The sequence below is a fragment of the Podarcis muralis genome, chromosome 1 (assembly GCF_964188315.1).
Source record: "Podarcis muralis chromosome 1, rPodMur119.hap1.1, whole genome shotgun sequence".
NCBI classification, from domain to species: Eukaryota; Metazoa; Chordata; class Lepidosauria; order Squamata; family Lacertidae; genus Podarcis; species Podarcis muralis.
Genome location: NC_135655.1, coordinates 67,830,444 through 67,851,404, shown reverse-complemented (window position 1 = coordinate 67,851,404; position 20,961 = coordinate 67,830,444). Strand labels below are relative to the sequence as shown.

The 20,961-nt window shown below is 40.4% G+C and overlaps 1 long non-coding RNA gene across 1 annotated transcript in view; it reads left to right on the top strand.

Annotated features, from left to right (window-relative positions):
* LOC114597871 (uncharacterized) overlaps nucleotides 1–14,126 on the top strand; it is a 114,596-nt gene extending 100,470 nt beyond the window's left edge. The window contains exon 4 of the long non-coding RNA XR_013392645.1: nucleotides 14,034–14,126. This is a non-coding gene — a long non-coding RNA (uncharacterized LOC114597871). The remainder of the gene's footprint in view (nucleotides 1–14,033) is intronic.
* Nucleotides 14,127–20,961: the final 6,835 nt, after the last annotated feature.

Sequence of the window (20,961 nt, the reverse complement as noted above, 5' to 3'; positions counted from 1 at the left end):
GAAAGCTTCAAACTGCTGAGAAGTGAACTCCCCGCCCCGATCGGTAAACAGACAGGAAATACGTTTACCGTGTGCATTCTCCAACCAAGCACAGAATGCCTTAAACTTAGGAAACGCTTGCGATTTCTGTTCGAGCAAAAACACATGAATGTACCTAGAAAAAGAATCAATTAGAACCATGAAGAACCTTGCTCCTCCTAAAGAGGGCGTAAGTGGCCCAACCAGGTCTGCGTGCACTAGCTGGTAGGGCTTGGAAGCCTGCCTGCTAGACTCTTTGCCTTTTGGAGCAACCTTCACCTTGTTCTCTGCACAAGATACACATTTCATATGAAATTTACAGGGTTTGATGTTCAAACCCTCAACCACCTCTGGCATCTTGGCCAGTGCCTTCCAAGAGAGGTGACCAAACCTTCGATGCGCTTCATGAATGCAACCTGCATGAAGAACTTTGTTAGTTTGTGCAACACAACAAGAATTAGCATTAGATACAACAGCAGTGTCCTCATAAGTTATATGGAACAAACCATCCATAAACTTTGCATGCAAATAGTCCTCTTTGCCTTTACTGATGACACAGACGCTCCTCTTGAAGGAAATCTGAAAACCACGTCCAGTAAGCTGCGGGACGCTCAACAAATTGCTTGCAGCGCCTGGAACATATAGTACACCGCTGATGGTTGTGTGCAAACTTGCAAGTTTCACAGTCCCTTCTCCTGCAATTTGCAACGTCCTTCCATCAGCCAGGTGGATCTCACCTTCCTGAGGCTTGAAGGAGATAAAGAGGTGCCGATCCTTCGAGATGTGGCGGGTACAGCCCGAATCAACAACAAAGCTGCCTTTGGCTGTTGGAGCAGCCTTCACAGCAAGCAAACCCTTGTTTTCCACTTGCTTGGGCTTTTGCAGCTTGCCCCCCTGCTGCTCCTGGCCAGCAGACGTGCCTTTAGCCTTTGGTGAAGCTGTGCCAGCAGACATAGCCTTGTCTTCCACCGGCGTGGGCTTTTGCAGCTTGCCCCCCTGCTTCTGGTCAGCAGACGTGCCTTTAGCCTTTGGTGAAGCAGTGCCAGCTAACAAAGCCTTGTTTTCCACTGGCGTGGGCTCTTCACCCCCCTTCTGCTTCGGGCCATCTGCAGACGCCTGTTTACCTTTGCCTTTCCGGCCTCTGCAAAGGCGATGACCTTGGTTCTCATGAGAAACAGAGCTTTCAGCTGCCGACTCCTTGGCTCCCTCTGGAGGCTGGAATGCTGCCTGGGATGACGTGACGGTCAGCTCCCCCTGCAGCTTGCAACCGGTGCCCTCAGCATCCCTGCATTCACTCGCATTCTGGGAAACAGCTTGGACCTCCGATGCAGTCAAACTCTGGGCTGGGATGACTGACTTGTGAGCTTTCATCAAAGCATACCACATTCCACTTGCAGTGGTGTTGCCAGCCAGCGTCTTAATTTCCTCAAGAGATACGGATAAGACTATTACGTCTATCGCCTTCGAATCATCGGCTTTCCATCTCTCTGTCAGAGGAACTGGGGGGGCCTCACTCACGGTATGCCACACCCTAAACTGACGCAGCAAACTCTCACACCATTTTGCCCAGGTTTCATAATTCTGCCCATGTAACTTAAGGCATTCAGCATTTGCCTCAGAAGCTTGGAAAAACTCCATTTCCAGCTTTCTGCTTTAGCCGTGAGTCTTTTTTAACTTCAGAGACTCCTTATCTTGGCAGCCATTAATCACGATGCCTTTTGGCTCGGCTCCCAGGCCAATTAAGCCTTGCCGGACATCAAAGGCTCCTTGTTGAGGTAAACAGAAAAGCCTCCCTTCCTTTCGCTTTTCCCACGTACCTCTCAAACGCAGTCTGTTGCAGCTTTACTCTCCTGTAGGTGCTGTGAATCTGGGCCCGAAACCTTGTTGTTGGGAAACTGCCAGGGAGATATTGTCCATCATGGCCCCAAGCCGGCTGCCGAACGTCCATCGATCTCCCGTAGCCAGGCAGATCCAGCAGTTAGCGACACAAAGCCTCAGAAATAGATTGCCACATTCCAGGCTTGTGCACACTGTTCTTTATCAGCAGAAACCACAGCCAGAAAGCTTGCACCGCAGAAGAGAGCATAATTTACAGACTTTATTTAGCGTTGAACAGAACAAAGGAAAAACATGACCGTTCTGAGTCAGTGACTCCGACCGACTGAAATCGAAAGGAAACAGCAAGCATAAACATCCTGTAACAGGAAATACGCAGACTCTGTGACTCACAAGCCTGCTCTCTCTTAAGGTGGAACGGAAATATCCTAACACAGGCTTGGATAACTCAAACACACACATACATGTGCACACACCCAAATAATACATTGTACATTTTGTTGCAGGGGCCACACTTCTTTGATCATCTAAAAAATTGAAGGTGAGTTTTCAAAGCCCATTTCTCTTCTCCGTACCAGCAAATGAACTACTGAGGCGGAAAATTAAAAACTCAGTTTTGTCCGAAAGTCAAATTAAGAGCTTGAAAACGAGACTCGGCACTCTACGGCTGCAATATTTGGAAGACAGGGGCTCTAAACTCAATGTTAATAATAGTGAACACAAAATGGTCTATATTTTAGGTTTGCTTGGTTTTCAAAAAAAGGGTGAAACTTCTACTGCTGCTTCAGTAGTTTTGAAGAATCTGCACCTGAAGACCTAATGGAGTTCCTTCCAAATAGAAGCATAGCCTATTGTATGAGTCATAAAATACTAGAGAAGTCAGAATGGCTCTCTCCTTGTCCTCCTGCTGGCTGGTGAAGACCTTAGTCCAAAAGGCTTTTGGGAACTGACTGGTTTTAATGAAAGGACTGGTGTCATGCTCTTTCATATTTTATCTGTAAGCCGCCTTAAGTTCCTGTCAGGGAAAAGGGTGGGGGTACAAATAAATATGCAATAACAATAACAATAATATATAAAGAGGAACTGGCAAAAATGCACATGAGCAGTAGTGTCGTCATGTACTGCTAGGAATGAAAGGTGGGACATATTTAAGCACCCATCCATAATCCAATTTGCATCTGAAAATACTGTTAAGGGACACACCAGAAAAGACAAAGTTTCCAAAACTGTTAAACAATGTAACAATGAAAGTATGAGTAAAAGGAACCTTAAAGAAATTGGTTGGGATCTAATACAACATTCAGTAGCTGAACAGTCATTGTGCTATTAAAACAAAACCAAAACATGGAAAAGGCCTCCAAAGTCAGTCGTCAGAGCAGTTTTCAAGGTTTAGTTCTGTATAGACTTTTAGAAAAATTATTACTGGACAGATGATTTGGAGCTGAACCAACTGATGGGTCACGTGCACCTGTGCCATCCTGCCTGAAGCCCTTTTGGTCATCCATCTCCTAAGTCTGAGAGGTGGGAGTTGAAGAGAGAGAAGATGTTTTCTGTGGTGGCTCCATGCTTTAGAGCTTCCTCCCAGTACAGCTCTTGGATGCAGGCTGAAATATTACTTTGTTATTGATACAGTGGTACCTCGGGTTAAGTACTTAATTCGTTCCGGAGGTCCGTTCTTAACCTGAAACTGTTCTTAACCTGAAGCACCACTTTAGCTAATGGGGCCTCCCGCTGCTGCTGCGCCGCCGGAGCACGATTTCTGTTCTCATCCTGAAGCAAAGTTCTTAACCCAAGGTACTATTTCTGGGTTAGCGGAGTCTGTAATCTGAAGTGTATGTAACCTGAAGCGTATGTAACCCGAGGTACCACTGTATTCTGTTTTTATTTTATTATTGTTGTAAGGAAACTTCAACAAACTTTGTCAAGAAAAATGGCATATGGATATTTTAAAATAAATAAATGAAGGCTACATGGCTATCATCACTCTAAAAAGCTTTAGGCTGCAATCCTATGTACACTTACCTGGGCGTAAATCTCATTGGACGTTTATTTATTAATATTCACAAAATTTATATACCTCTGAGCAATTTACTTCTTGGTAAGCATGTAGTATTGCAGGGTTGGTCTCCTTTTTATGGTGTATAGTACGTCCTGTCAGGGAGGGTCACATGGTTCTGTATGAGAAAATCTAAATTTGTATATCAGACTCAATTAAAATATCTACTCTTTCCCTTTTATTATACTACAGGTGCATTGCTAGGGGGTTGGCCCGGGAGGAAATGATGGATAAGGCCTGGGCCTCTTGCCCAGGGCTACAGATTTCCTGTCCCACATTTGCCTCTTATTTTAAATTTTAATCTTTAAAACCTTGCTTATATGGCAGCTGGTAAGCAGAGGTTGGGTGGCCATCTGTCATGGATGCTTTAGTTGAGATTCCTAGACTAGATAACCCTTGGGATCCCTTCTAACTCTACAGTTCTATAATTCTATGATCCATTTTAATTTGCTCAGCAGCCTATACACACATGAGCATGTATAAACTTTGTGCAAATTTGTGACATGGGCCTGTGCTTTGAGTCTTTTAAGTGCCTTAAAAGTGCTCCTGTCTAAAGTATCTAATTTCTTATGGACAGTCTTTTATAAAGTGATTCTTTACCGAACTCTGCAGGGTTAAATAACAATAAATATGTCTGTAGTGATACATATATCTTTTTTTTTTAGTGGATTTAGTTTTCTTTCCCAACTAGGTACTGCATTTGTCGCACAAGAATCCTGTGCCGACTTCCATAACATAGATTTATTTTCCATGGCTTCTTTTGTTTACAGTCATTCCTAACCCAATTAACTGAGATTCATGTTGCCTGTAGCCTAGTGACAATAGCCATCAATAGTGGGAGAGGTGCTGAGGTGTGTTATGTTCAGCACATCCCTTCAGGGGGTTCTCTGTCAAAATCTCTTCATGCTATCACTTATCGTGTCAATACCAAATAGCATGGAAGAGTTGAACTGTGGAAGAAGTGAAGAACATGACAATTTCCATGTCCACAAGTTGAAAATGCATGTTTTGTGGCATAAGGACCACATGAAATGTGCTAAAATATGGCATTCTAAACGGTTGGTATCATGAAGAAGTTTCATTATATGACATGAGGTCATGTTACATCATCAGATAATCTCTCACTAGAAAATAGATGAATAGAATTTAGGCATATATTTCCCCTTTTTTCTGTGTGAATTAGAACAAGTCATTTTCTGTGTATGATTCAAATGATCATTTGTTAACAGCAGCCTCACATAAATCACTGTTAACTTAAGGTTTGAGGAAATTTGGCTTGTCTGTTAAATTAGGGTCTGAGGTAATCTTGACCACCATACTAACTAACCAATCAAGGAAATGAAATTGTTGCCAGAGCACTTCCATTTTGTTCCCCATACTTTTTTCATTTTGTCTGTTTTTTGCTGTCATGCTCCAAATGCTAGCAGCTAGTTGTTATCTGCTATTTTTGCAGGTTTGCAGCAATAATGTTAGATTATGAATTCTACCATGTTAATGTTCTAGTATTATTTTCATTACAGAACTATTACTTCAAAATGCAGTAAAAATCGATTAATCCTTCCAATATTGCCTCCTGCTTTAGTACTGGGAGGTAAAGATTTTAATAACAGAAATTATGAAAAAATGTTTTGCATGACTAGCTCATGTTGCTATTCTTTTGCTTTCATAATATTCTTCTTTATATATGAACTTGAGGGGCAGAATGAGAGTCCGGCTCAAACACATACACCAGGCTCTTAACAAAAGTGTAGAAATCGTGTCAAATAGTGTCACAATGCTGGCAGCTAGCGAGTGAACAATCTGTCAGTTTTGCTTCTTTTACTTTCTCATTTTTCTAATTGTAAATTCAGTTTCCCCACATTTCTATAGTAATTGAGAAAATCCTTATGAAAATTCATTGGCATTTTAGTGTGAACTCATAATAAGTTATTCATTCATTCATACATACATACCACACTTTTCCTCCCAGCAGGACTCAAGATGGCTTACATATAAAAATGAGAACTTCAAAAACGTAACAAAAAACAAATTTTGTATGCTGTCTTGAGTAATACACACATTTTTACAAGCCTTCCCCCCACTATAATGCATTTTTTGTAAATACAGTATTTGTGTAAGTTAAATTCCAAAGATAGTTGTATTTTGATTCACAAGAGTCAAACAAAGGGAGAGAATGACAGCAAGTGGGCTTCTGAAAGATAGAATTGCATATTTTATTGTGGATAACTGTGCTACTAACTAGTATGGTTATGTCATACTGGTTGAAGAACTGCAGCATGAAATTTGGATAGGTTCAACTAAGTGCTTCGGTTCACATAGTGCGAATTTGATAAATTCAGTTTTAAAACATGTAATCATAGAATTGTAGAGTTAGAAGGTTCCCCAATAATTAAATAGTCCATCCATCCATGGCAGATGGCCATCCAACCTCTGCTTGCAAGCCTCCAAGGAAGGAGAGTCCACCACCTCTCATGGGAGTCTGTTCCACTGTCAAACAGCTCTTACTGTCAGAAAGTTCTTCCTGATGTTTAGCTGGAATCTCCTTTCTTGTAACTTAAATCCATTAGTATGGGTCCTATCCTCCAGAGCAGGAAAAAACAAGCTTGTTCCATCTTCCATGTGATAGCACTTTAGATATTTGAAGATGGCTATCATATCTTCTCTTAGTGTTGTATCTGGCTAGGTCATTTTTAGGGTACACTTCCTGAATCAATGGACATATCATTTAATTTCTGTAGATCTACTCTGAGGTTGACTCAAGCAGATAGAACCTTCACTGTAATAACATCAGGGCAGGAGGTAAGTTGTATTACAAATTTCTTAGTGGGAGAAGGAAGTTTTGCTGTCAGTCTTGCATTTCCTGTCAGGTATCATTCTGCCATTAGATGACCTGTATTGTATCCTAATTAGAATGAATCTCCTTATTTAGTCATGTGTGATAAATGAGAAGTCCATCCTCCAAAATTACACTGATTTGCATCAAATGGTGCACCTATGGGGTCATTACGGAGATACACTGTTAGAGCTGGCAGCTCATTAATCTTTTTTTGCTTTTGCCTGTACTCAGTGATTTTTGTCTGCAACCTTTAAACCCTCCAATGCATCTCACTAAAATGTAACAGGAGTTGTTTGCTTAGTCAATAAAGGCTTCAGTCTATTGCCCCAACCTTTTTCTTCATCTGGCCAGATTTTGATGGCCGATTTTCAGTCAGTGAGGACAACAGTCAACAGATTCACTCTGTGGAGCAACATGATTTTATTTGACCAGACCCCCTGTATCATTATTATTTGGAATTGGCAACCTAAATATACCCTATATATACCAGTCAGAGTTGACCTTCAGATTTCATTTTTTTTTTTAAGTTATTGTTCTTTCTGAAAGCCAGCTCAGGAAGAATCCCAGTCTTCAGTCCTTTAATCTTTCTCTACCTTCATGTACCAAGCAACACTTCCCACAACAAGCCCTGCAACTGGTCATACCAAACATTCTCTGTCAGCAGGCCAGAGTTTCTAACAACATCTCATTGTCATGCCTGTAAAAGCATAATGGCTCTTATCCAGAAATGCTCCCTTTGCTGAACAAATGATAGCACTTTCGATTCGGTTTCTGATGGTTGTAAGAGAACAAAAATTGCCTGGGGTCGTTCTTCTCAATCCCCGGACAAGTGATCAGATCTGGCAGCACTTTGATTATCTTCCCAGCAGGAGAAATGGAGGGAAATCCTCACATGTACTAGTGGAAAGGATGCAACTTGTCCTGTTGTTTACACAAAAGATTGCCTCAGCCCTTATATATGCAATTGATCTCTGCACTCTGTAGGTGAGAGCCTCCTGCAGATACCGTCTTATCAGGATGTCTGTTCATGGCACCTACCATTTGGAATTCCTTCCATTAAATATTTGGCACCATATTTGCTGTCTTTGCAGTATATACTGAATATTTTCCTCTTTCAGCCAGTCTTTTAAGTAGAGATCTTTCCCAGTCTGCATCTGCACTGGAATTGTTTTTATTGTTTTGTCACTTGTTTGCTGCCCTAGGGCAGTATATAAATTTAATAAACAAACAAACAAATGAATAAAATGTTTTTCAGATTGTGCTATGTCCCAGATTGTTCCTTCTTGATTTGAATTACCCTCATGCATTCAGGAAGGGAGGAAAATAAGGACAATCAATGCACAATCTCCTGTGTCTACAAATGGATCACTATTGATCAGAGAAAACTTTGAATCGGGCCCAAGGTTTCATCTGAATCGGGCCCAAGATGTTGAATTTCGTGCCTGCCCTAGTTAGAACAAAAAGGAAACTTTAAAAATTACAATCACAAAAGGTCACAGCTCTTCCAATTTAACTTTTATTGCTTTTTTCAAAATGAGTAAATGATTTAATAGAATTAATTTTGGCAGTGAAAGCATCTGAGTCACACCATTCACACTTTCCCCTCATTTGAGCTTTATGAGGAATGAGGTTTTTCATTTGTGATCTAATTATGGTGGTTCATTGTTTAATATGCTCCAGTGGCTAATTTTGACTACCTTGTCTATATTTCTAAAAGAACACAGCATAGAAGGGGAAATTGGAGATTACTGTGGTTTTTAACACTGGAACTTACACCTCTAGGAGACAGGGCATTGAGAGACATACCAATTAATCCTTCAGTGGTTTGTAAAATAGAATGTAAAATAAGACACCCAGCACAGTACTCTGAAAGCAAATTACATTCTCCAGTCAGAAAATAAATGATTTGTTTTTCCTCACATCTATGTGATTCATCCAGAATTTACATTTAGAGTCTCTCTTCTTTTTTTCTCTTACGGCAATTTAAATACTAAATCATTCATGTGTTGCATATTTCATGGTCTTGTTGATTGTCCTGGATTTTATGCTATAAGTGTGTTCACTTGACAGAAATAATAGGAATATTGTACTGGTAATTATGTTGTTGCTAATAATGTTGATTTTATGTAATTGTTTGAAACAGCCCCAAGTCTCTCTCTAATGTAGCTACAGAGTTACAAGTTCAGGATCACTCCATTCCTGTCTGCCTGTTTGATCTCGTCTCCTAACTTACTTCAGAGTTTTGAGGAGTCTTCCTGCAAAGAAAGACAAGCCCATGCCATGTCAGAGAAAAAGAAGCATGAGAGTGTTTTTTTCCTTCTTGATTTAATATAACTACCACTAATTATGAAAGCATAAGCTAGAAAATAATAGTTGTATATTTGTTTCCTCTGATGGACACAAAGCTTATCAAGATGCTTTTATGATATTTTTTCCCTTCAGGGGAAAAAAGATAAGATTGCTTGTGGCATATGCCTAATGATGCTGTAAGAAGCATCATTGTAAAATTTATAATAATATAAATAACTGTATCTTGCTGTATAGATAACTGTAATATAGGTAACTGTATCTCGAAGCTACAAACGTGAGTCTGACCAAACTGCGGGAGGCAGTGGAAGACAGAAGACAGGAGTGCCTGGCGTGCTCTGGTCCATGGGGTCACGAAGAGTCGGACATGACTAAATGACTAAACAAGAACAACAATCTTGCTTAAAACATCCTTCTGTAATGTTTAGCAGCCCACTCCTTTTTCTAGAACTCTCTGCAAGCTAAACTTGTTCAGGCAAACTTGTTTACAGTAAAGTCATTTTAATAAATGCTTACCTTGCCGTGAACACTTCTCTCCATCTTCTTGGATCCTTGAAGAAACTTTCCTGAATTGATTTTTTTTATATATTTACCATATTTGAGTGCCATTTTTCTAGGAAATTCAGTGAGATTCATATTGTTTTCCACTGAGCTCCATAGGTGAATTTAAATTTTGAACCTAGATTTCCAAAGTCCAATATTCTACCCAGAATACATATATTTAAATACATTAATAAAACAATACAATGAAATAGGCTGTGCAATTATGTTCAGATGACTTCTTCATTTTTCATTAAAAAAAACCCCACCTTAATACTTACAGTATTTTGGCAAATATGTGGTGCCTGAAAAAAACAGTTCTCTGAATGGATTCTGCATTTTTCACGTCAGTGTAGGTTGTATTGGTGAAGTGTTCTGCTTTTAGACCATTCCAGCAATATAAGATTTCCCTAGCATCTGAACTGACAGCTAGCCATTTGGATTCAATGCTGTGGTGTTTTAAAGTTTGTGTTGTACACAGTTAGAGTATACTTATACACCTTTTTCTATTCAATGCTGGTAGGTTCTGAGTCAGATTTGTATTAAAAAAGATTCATGAATGGGAACAGTTAGGAAAACCACAAATTGCATTCATGTCTGAGTCGAAACAACACGCTTATAACTTTAGTGATACGATTTTATTTTTTTAATGAGAAAGTGCAGAAGGTTGACTAGAATCACCTTAATTGCTTTAGTTTAATGGTATATTTACTTCAGAATTAGTTTAATTTTAATATATACGTTGGCAGAATAACTAATGGAGGGTAAGACAAAGGCCAAATCATTATGCATTATCATGTCCTACAAAGTTCAGTGAACTCTGTTAATTCATAAGGGTGTGACACATGTTTACAGAGCCATGAATCTATAATCAGTAAATACCATGGGTTAGCACTATGTAAACACTGCTTCTGTGCAATGTTGTTCATAGCAAAATTGTCACTCTGAATTTCATTAGCCATTTTACTTTAATCATCAATTTAATGGGCATAAATGAGAAGAGAGTTATAAATCATTTTGAATGCAGAAAGTTGCTAAAGAAATGAGGAAGTATTATCAGTAATTACCTTTGGTTGTGTATAATCAAATAATGAAAATTTCTATACTCCAAAGTGATGGTGGCTATGAGAAGGATTTTGTATTCATTTTAGGATCTATGATTCTGAAGCGTGTCCTGTTGGGTTAAACTGGACTTGCTTTCAGATAGTTGCATGCAGGATTATAACCTTAATATAACCACTCCAATCTCTGACTGCAAGATTATAGGCATGGGTGCCAGCCATGCAGGGTCCTGGGTGCCCTAGCACCCACAAATTTCTAAATGAAGGGGCTGCCCCCCCTGATTTCCCTTGTGGCATGCCCCCACGATGTATCCTCATGGGTGTGCTGACATCACACATGCACACATGCCCTGGGTACCAGCTGTCGCAGGGGCAAGGTGGCACATCTGATTCCAGGGGTTCCAGGCACTTACCCAGTGTTTTATTTCCTCAGAATGAGGGACAGTGGAGACTGTGGTGTCTTTATGATATATTATTTATTTGCTCATATATACAACCTGAGTCTACAATGGAGGCGGCTCACAGCATCAACACCCTAGGGAGGTTTTACTTCTCCAATAGCTGCAGCCTTGGATTCCAGCAGAAATCAAGCATGGCTCTGTCTCTCAGCTGCCCGGCTCGCTTCTAGTTCCTAGCTCACACACTGCAACTCTGGCTTTCGTCTTTCTAACTACCAGACACTTGAGGGAGCGGGCCCCAACCATTGGCCCTCTGGCACAGAGCCACTTCCTTTGTTACCTTAATGATTCATACATAGGCCATTACCAAGAACTTGCCTGGCTATTCCAGCAATTGAATCCTTGTTGGATCCAGGAATTAGAAGGCACTCAGACATATAGCCCTCCCACCCAAACTCACAACAATGTACAATGGAAATTTTTTGCCATCACATGCTTCAGGCTGGTGTATCATACCTTCCCATATTACTCCAATGGAAACAGAGACACTCTATTTAATAATAATAATAATAATAATAATAATAAGAAGAAGAAGAAGAAGAAGAAGAAGAAGTATACACTGCCCATCTGACTGTGTTGCTCCAGCCTCTCTGGGCGGCTTCCAACATATATAAAAACATAATAAAACATTACATTTTTAAAAAATTCCTTATACAGGTCTGCCTACAGATGTGTTCTAAAGGTTGTATAATTACTTATCCCCTTGTCTCGGGAGTTGCATAACTGCATACCCTCCAATGAAAATAGGAAAAGTCGGACATTCTGGAATCAGATCAGAAACTGGGATGGATTCTGTCAATCCAGGACTATCCCTCGAAAATAGGGACACTTGGAGGGTCTGGGTGCAGTGATCTGCCTCCCCTCCCCTTCCACCCTGCCTGCTGTGTGTGAAAGAGCTGTAGATTTATTGGTGGTTCTGCAGTTCATCAAGCCCTGCCAGTCTGGTGATAGAGGATTTTGAATTGCTTCCTAAAGTTGCAGTCCTGTGCACCCCTGCTGAATACCTTGTGCCTTTCCAGATGTCAATGGACTATAGCTCAGAGGTGATAGCAGCCAAGGTTCAGCAACACTGGGAGGGGGGCACAGACTGTGCACACTTCTTCGGGCGCATGCTGAGGAGATTTCACCCCTCCCATTCCAAGAATGTTCTCCGCTGATTCTCCAGAGAGGAGGGGGGCGGTTTCTGCTCACTACTTATTCCGCTCCAGCCTCACATCAAAGAGAGAGACTGAGTGTTAGAGAGAGAGAGTATTATCTCTGTATAGATAAGGTTGCTGCTAAGAGCAGCTGCAGACACTCAGTGCAGTTCAGCTTCTCCATTTAGCTCTGTATATAGTTTGTATGATAGTTGTAGATAGAATAAAAGTAGTTATTCTACAGAGCTGTTCTCCGAGTGGTTTATGCTCTGCTGTACTCTGCTGTGCAATGACTGTCTTCGGGAGTGAATCTGGTGCTCACAACTCTGAGTTGTGAGTCCACAGCACTTTGACCTGTTCCTGTGCAGAAGGTGGTCTCTGGAAGTGCTACCCAGCTCGCCTAGCCCAGTCGGGGCTGAAGTGGATGAGTCCAGTCTGTGGCACTGGCTCAAGGGCGATGCTGACACATGCCCCATTGAGCTTAATGGCACTGCTGGATAGACATACTTAGGACTAAGTGCTGGAAAGCTGCTGTAGAAGAGACAGTGAGCCAGAACCTCTGTGGATTTTCATATGGAAGGACAGGTTTCTTCCTGAGTTTGTTTCAAAAGGGCTTTTGCTTTTCAGTAAGATAGCCCCTATGAGCTCCGGGCTTCTTACATTTCGACAATTTGCTCTCATAATTCACATCTCTTTTACAGTAATGCTTGCTCAATTAATAGTAATTTTCTTATTTTTGAAATGAAATATATTCATAATGTCCCATATGCAAAGAGAAACGTTCCTTGGGCCGGCATGAGGGAATTTTCTTCCTTCATAAATGTTTCATCTACTTTATTAAGCCTTGTGCTTTTCGCACCTTGCCTGCATAAGAATTTTTTTATTTGAGAGATTTTTCTGCTATGAACTACAGAAAAGGAGATGCATTAGGCATAATTGCCAACTGGGTATTCACTCACAATCATTCCAAATGACTCTGTGGTCTCGCTCATGGCCACTGGCAAAGCTTTAATAGCCCCAGAGAGAGGAAGGGACCAGCTTGAGTGAGCAAAACCTTCTTCCAATGCATGTTGACAGAAAAGAGAACTTTGGAAACCAGCTGTCGAACGCATCTAGGAAATGTTGCGGACAAAGCCCTTTGAAATAAAGAGGAATTACTCAAGAGCAGCTTTCGTTCAGTAAATGAAGCTTGTGCAAAAGCATGAGCTCTATTATACAGCAGGCGTAACGTTGAAATTACTTCATAAGATTCTGAAGCCTAGCTGTCTTCATTTTCATATTAGAGATGTATACATTCAAAGTCACTTGATACAGGCCTTCCTTGAATGTCCCCCTTCCTGATGCAGATGCTCTACACAGTACCACACCCCTTTGCACTTAGAGTATCTATCAGGATGATGGCTAGATTAGAAACCTTTCCCCATGGAATGGGAGGGACACAGTATACATTCCAGACATTCAAGGCACCTCCTCCAGAATCCTCTTACCTGTATTTTATCCCTCACTGAACTACAATTCCAAGCACCTTTAACAAACTATGGTTCACAGGATTCTCAGGATAGGGATGCACTTTGGAAGTGCTTTAAATTTATGGTGTGTATGCACCATACATTGTCAACCTCCAGTGTTCTACTGGCCTTACTTTGCATCTAGTCCCATTCATACAATTGCTGCAGAGATGGGAACTTGAGCTGGGAATGCACTGTAAAATGGCTTTCCTATGTCCTTGCAAGTTCTTAGTATTCTCTAAGATGCTGCTAACTATAGCATCCATTGATTCTTTAGGTCTCGTCTGCTCGCTTTCAAAAAGATATCCATTTCTGATGAATTGTTGAACTAGGAATCTTAGATCACCGGTGATGAGAATACTGCTGCCTAGGAAATAGAGGAGGCCATACAAAAGGCACAACTGGGAAAGTCTCCAGGACCAGACGGACTGACGGCTAGATATTATAAAGCTTTGAGAGAAGGTCTAGTGCAACCACTAAAAGAAGTTTGCAATGAAATATTGGAGGGGAAAAAGGCACCTGAAACGTGGAAAGAGGCTTTTATCTCACTTATACCAAAGACCGAGACTGAAAAGAACCAGGTTAAGAACTACCGCCCGATATCATTATTAAATGTGGATTACAAAATTTTTGCAGACATTCTAGCAAAAAGACTGAAGAAAGTATTGACAGGTGAGATTCATAAGGATCAATCTGGCTTTCTCCCGGGTAGACACATGTCTGACAATGTGAGGAACATAATAGACATTGTGGAACTGTTGGAAATGAACATTAACAGAAAAGCGGTTTTGATCTTTGTGGACGCGGAGAAAGCCTTTGACAATATTTGTTGGAGTTTTATGAAAAAGAATCTCCAAGGGATGGGGGTAGGCCAAGGTTTTGAAAATGGTATAGGTGCAATTTATTCTGAGCAGAAGGCAAAGCTAATTGTGAACAATGTGGTAACGGAAGAGATAGCCATAGAGAAAGGAACACGACAGGGATGTCCTATTTCCCCCCTACTTTTTATACTAGTTCTGGAGGTTTTGTTAAATATGATTAGAAAGGACCAGTTGGTTAAAGGAATTCAGGTCGGAGTGAAAGAGTATAAATTAAGGGCATTTGCAGATGACCTAGTTTTGACTTTGCAACAGCCAATCACTAGTACAAAAAGAGTTTTAGAACTGATCGAGATATTTGGTCAAGTTGCAGGATTTAAGCTGAACAAACAAAAAACTAAAGTATTGGAAAAAAACCTAACAAATGAAGAAAAAGAGACATTCCAGAATGAAACAGGTTTGGAGATAGCAAAAAAAGTGAAGTACCTGGGGGTGAATTTGACATCGAAAAATGTGAATCTTTTTAAAGACAATTATGATAAATGTTGGACAGAAGTTAAGAAAGATTTAGACATATGGTCAAGGCTGAAACTTTCCTTGTTAGGCAGAATTGCTGTTATCAAAATGAATGTATTGCCTAGAATGTTATTTCTGTTTCAGACATTACAAATAATAGACAAGATGGACTGTTTCAAGAGGTGGCAGAAAGACATATCGAAATTTGTTTGGCAGGGCAAAAAGCCAAGAATAAAATTTAAGACATTAACAGATGCGAAAGATAGAGGGGGTTTTGCCCTGCCGGACTTAAGACTCTACTATGAATCAGCAGCGTTTTGCTGGTTGAAAGATTGGCTGCTCCTCGAGAATACAGACATTTTGGACCTTGAAGGATTTGACAACAGATTTGGTTGGCATGCATATATATGGTATGACAAGGTAAAATTGCATAAAGGTTTTAAGAACCATATGGTGAGGAAAGCTCTGTATAATGTTTGGATTAAGTATAAAGACCTGTTTGAAAGTAAAACCCCCAGGTGGTTGCCACCAATGGAAGCAAAAGAGGTGAAAAAATTGAATATGGGTTCTAATTGGCCTAAATATTGTGAAATTATAGAACAAGATGGTGAAAATGTAAAATTGCAGAGTTTTGAGAAACTGAAATTTAAGGTGAGAGATTGGTTACATTATCGACAGATAAATGAAGTATTTAAACAGGACAGAAAGAAAGGCTTCCAGGTGGAGAAGTCAAAATTAGAAACAGAACTGTTAGAACCCAATACTAAAAATTTGTCAAGAATGTACAACTTGCTGTTGAAATGGAATACTCAAGATGAAATGGTGAAATCTAATATGATTAAATGGGCACAGGACATTGGGCATGACATTGAATTTGCAGACTGGGAGCAGTTATGGACCACTGGTGTTAAATTTACGGCATGCAATGCCTTAAAAGAAAACATTATGAAAATGATCTACAGGTGGTACATGACTCCTGCTAAGTTAGCAAAGATCTATCATTTGCCCAATAACAAGTGTTGGAAGTGCAATGAAACGGAGGGAACCTTCTATCACCTTTGGTGGACCTGCCCGAAGATTAAGGCTTTCTGGGAAATGATCTATAATGAAATAAAAAAAGTTCTGAAGAGAACGTTTGTTAAAAAACCAGAGGCCTTTCTCTTGGGTATGGTGGGCCAAATGGTGCCAAAGAAGGATAGGACATTTTTTATGTACGCCACCACAGCAGCAAGAATTCTTTTAGCAAAGTATTGGAAGACGCAAGATTTACCCACGTTGGAAGAATGGCAGACGAAGGTGATCGACTATATGGGACTGGCAGAGATGACTGGCAGAATTCGAGACCGGGGGAAAGAGGCGGTGGATGAAGATTGGAACAAATTTAAAGTTTATCTTAAAAACTGTTGTAATTTGGAAAATTAGGGGCTCAGAGTTATAAGAGATAAAGAACTACAGTTGTATTAATAACTAACTGAGGTTAAATACATGAAATATATTTAAGTTATGATCAGAGGGTTGCTGAAAAATCTTGAAACAAGAATGCAGAAAAGGGGTGGTATGGGGAAGTCATGTTTTTGTTTGTTTATGTCTATGTTTTTGTTTTGTTTATTCTTTATTTATGGAAAATTAATAAAAATTTATTATAAAAAAAAAAAAAGAGAATACTGCTGCCTAAAAGGTAAGGATGTTTTCCTCCTTCAGATTGCTATGGAGTATGGTTGCCAGCAAGCAGCTTGCAGTATCTTTGAATATGCAGCTGAAGCAGGAATTAAGAACCTTAGAAGACCCCTGCTGGAACAGATCAAAGGCCTATCTACTCCAGCACAGTGGCGTAGCGTGGGTTGTCAGCACCCGGGGCAAGGCAAGTAATTTGCGCCCCCTAACCCGTGGATTTGCGCCCCCTAACCTGTGGATTTGCCCTAACCCCAGATGTTGCGCCCGGTGTGGCCGGCCCCCCCTGCACCCCCCACTCTACGCCACTGCTCCAGCATCCTGGTAGACTAATGGCTAAACAGAGGTCCATGGAATGCCCAGAAGCAGGAAGTAATAGCCCACTCCCATGTTTGTTTCTTCAGCAACTGGTACCCAGAAGCATGCTGCCTCTTTTCATGGGGATAGCACAGAGCCATCTTGACAAGTTGCTACTGATAGCCTTTATTTATCTAACTCATTTTTAAAGATGTCCAGGTTGGTAGCTATCACCACATATTGTGATAGTGAATTCCATAATTCAATCATACACTGTTACCAAGGAGGACACACTTTTATCTTAGATCTTAGATCCCAACATATTAGCTATATGGAATAACTCTGGGTTCTGGTATCAGAGGGGGATAAAAACCTGTTTCTAATCACTTTCTCTATACCAGACAAAATGCTATAAAGATTTGTCACCTTTTCTCTAAATTAAAAAACCTCCAGATGGCATGACCGTTCTTCATGAAGGAGTTGCTCTAGCCCCACAATCATTTTGGCTGCTCTTTTGTCGCACCTTTTCCAACCATTACAATGCACTTTTTGAGATGTGATAGCCAGAACTGTACACGGTATTCCCTGGGTGGTTGCACCATAGATTTGTAGAAAGGCACAACCATATTGGCAGTTTCCCAGTCAATCTAATTCTTAATAACTGTTGTTCACGTGAAATTCACTTCTTTTTTTCACAGCAGCCACACACTGGGTCGACATTTTCATTGAGTTATGCAGCATGATCCTATGATCCATTTTCTGGGTCTGCAAGCTCACACCCCTTCCCTGGATACGAGAAGTCATATATGAAAATGTTGAACAGCACAGGACGTAGAACAGAGCCCTGTGACACCCCACTCTAGTTTGACACAGAGCAATTAATGAACCATCGTTGGGTACAGATGGTCAATCAGCTGTTGATACACCCAACAGTAGTATTGTCCAGCCCACATCTTAGCATCATATTAAAGACAGCATTATGGGAGACTTTGTCAAATTTTATGCAACTTTAGTATATGCGTGTTTGTATACATTACTTGCCTTGAGAACTGAATTGTAAAATTTCAAAGAATGGCTGTGTTTCAGTTCAGGTGTTGTTTGGGAAAGCACATCCCCCTTTAGCTGCAAATGGAAATGTATTTCACCCCCATCCCTAGACTGGTAACACAGCTGTTCGTTATCCTTACCAAGAAAGTTCACTTTACAGTTTATATTGTGAAAATCTTCCCCTTCCCAGCACAGCTTTGCTTTAGCTTTTAGTCTACATTTTGCACCTTGTAACCTTTTATTTGATTCCCCCCCCCCCCATGCTTTATTGCTGGGGCCTTGGCTTTTAGTTACTCTCTTCTCCTGAATGAGATTGTACTGCTGCTTTCCGTTACCGTCATATAGGTTTTTAATTCTGTTTTATTGGAGTGCTTTTACCATCTGTGAATCACCTTGAGCGATTCACTTAGATTTTTTTCTAGTAAAAAATAAAGGAAAAAAACCTTTGTTTGGTTGGGGGGTTTTTTTGGTCCTGTTTTGCAAATTTCTATGCATCTGTAACATTATGCCTTGCTTGGCACTAAATTAAAGGACATGGAAGATGGCCATATTAAGTCATATTCTAGCATTTCATATCTCTTATCTATCCTCTGCATGTCCTCACATAGTTCTGCAGAAGCTTATGTACGGACATTGAAATTCATACAATTCTGAATATTACTGTTCATGGTGATTCTGAATGTTAATGTTTACCAGCTGTTCTTAATCCCAACCTGTATCCATTCATCTCATAAATCTGGGGCATAATAGCAATTTGGTAGCTAGGCATTTGGAAGATTTGTTATGCTGTAATCGGGAGGAAAGCAGCATTGGCATTAATGCTATGCATCTATTAAAGGAACATGAGAAACAAGTCTTCAAATTATTATTATTATTATTATTATTATTATGGCCTAGAACATGGCCAGTTCAGTTAACCACTTGCCATATGATGAATCATAGAGCTGGAAAGGACCATGAAGGTCATATAGCCCAACCCCATGAAATGAAGGAATCTCAGCTAGATCATACATGACAACCTTGGCTTAAAAAGAGGCCACCACCTCCTGAGGAAGTGGTGGTTCCACTACTGGACAGCTCTTACTGTCAGAAAGTTTAGTTGGAATCTTGTTTCTTGAATCCATTGGTTTGGGTCCTAGCCTCCGGAGCAGGAGAAAACGAACTTGACCCATCCCCCATTTTATAGCCCTTTAGATATTTTTTTAGGATTTTGATATTTTCAAAGCTGCCTAGGATAGGAGCATAGTGAAGGCCAGTGTTTGCACAAATGTGTTTTAATCATTGCAATAGGTAGAGTATACAGCATTCTTAGCATTAATCCAACCCTAAATTTGTTATTCAGATCAGCCCAAGTGCCTCTCAGTTTGTAGTGTGCTACCTGCATCCCCGGGTAGATACCTGTCTTCTCAGCCTTTCATAAAGTGCCGTGGACATGAATGGCATCAAATAACTAAGTAGTAAGTTACACAGCAAAGCAATGGTCAAAACCAACCAATGGTCTGTAATGTGACCTCCTACTGATTGACTCCATTCCATAGCACTGTTGCATTAATTGGTGACATTGCCATTAGAATTTCCTTATGACAATGAGAAAAAGGTGCTTTAGAGTTCTCTGTCTTCTTGCAGAATCTAGGGATTCAGCTACATTAATCAAATTACAACATTATTAATGTGATATAATATTGTAACACCGGATGGCGCTCTTGTGAGCTTTACAATGGTTTTTAATGCAGCATTTTCAGAGCATTTTTATTAGCTGTGTAGATCTAGCCTAGGTATCTTTGAAGACTGTGCAGAGGTTCATCCAGGGCTTTTTTTCCAGCCGAAACTCGTCGGAACTCAGTTCCTACACCTCTCAGGTGGCTGCCATTGCCATTATAAGAAAACAGGGTGGAGTTCATGGTGAGTTCTGGCACCCCTTTTTCTAGAAAAATAGTGCAGGATTCATCCCATTACAACGGGAGCTGGATCCTATTAAGGTATCATCCAGCTTGTCATCTTGTGGGACACATTCACTTTATGGACTTGCTCTTCTCCAAAATGATAAGAAATAAGTCAAGCAAGATGTCAATTGTAAAGCAATCCCCCCCCCCCCCCGTACTAAGTTACTGGACCATTTCAATACAGAATAAGGAACGCACTCATTTGTCAGTCAGTACAGTTTATTGAAGTGAAACAAAGAAGTTCACAGTATACGTAACTAAACCACTCTTTTAGTCTGACATGGGCATCTTGTGAAGGCACATGGGGAATTCTGGGGAATTAGAATGGCAAAAGAAGACCTGAAGAATGCCTGTCTGAAATGCAGTTTGAAAGGTAGAAATTGGGAAGGTTGTGTACCACAGAAAGAAAGGATGGAAGAAATTGAACAATTGCTTGGTAGATGCTATGAAAACCAGTTTCAGAAAAGAAAAGGAAGCTCACATTTGGCTCTCTATTCTCCTCACACGCTGCAGATTTACAATGCCATGAAATATAGATAAGGGAAGAGAGTTATACTCTCTTGTTAATGGCCGTTGCTTCTCAATAGGGAAGACAGGCCTCTTTTGGAAAAAATCGATGTAGGCTTCTTAACCTTCACTTCAGGCTTTGTTGTGCTGTGTGTCACGCTTCCAGAAATGATTCCACCTTTAGTTTAGGGACAAATCTCTCCCTGCACAAACAGGAATAATCTTTAGAGGATTGCTTGGGAGGGTAGATACTAAGCACAGATCTATGATCCTCATCCATTTTTCAGATTATTAAAATTATTCAAGGGCCTGATACATGGAGCTTGTAAACCTATTCCACTTCAAAACATTTATACACCAAATCTGTCACTTTTATTGGTAAACACTAAGAGATAAAGGCGTTGAC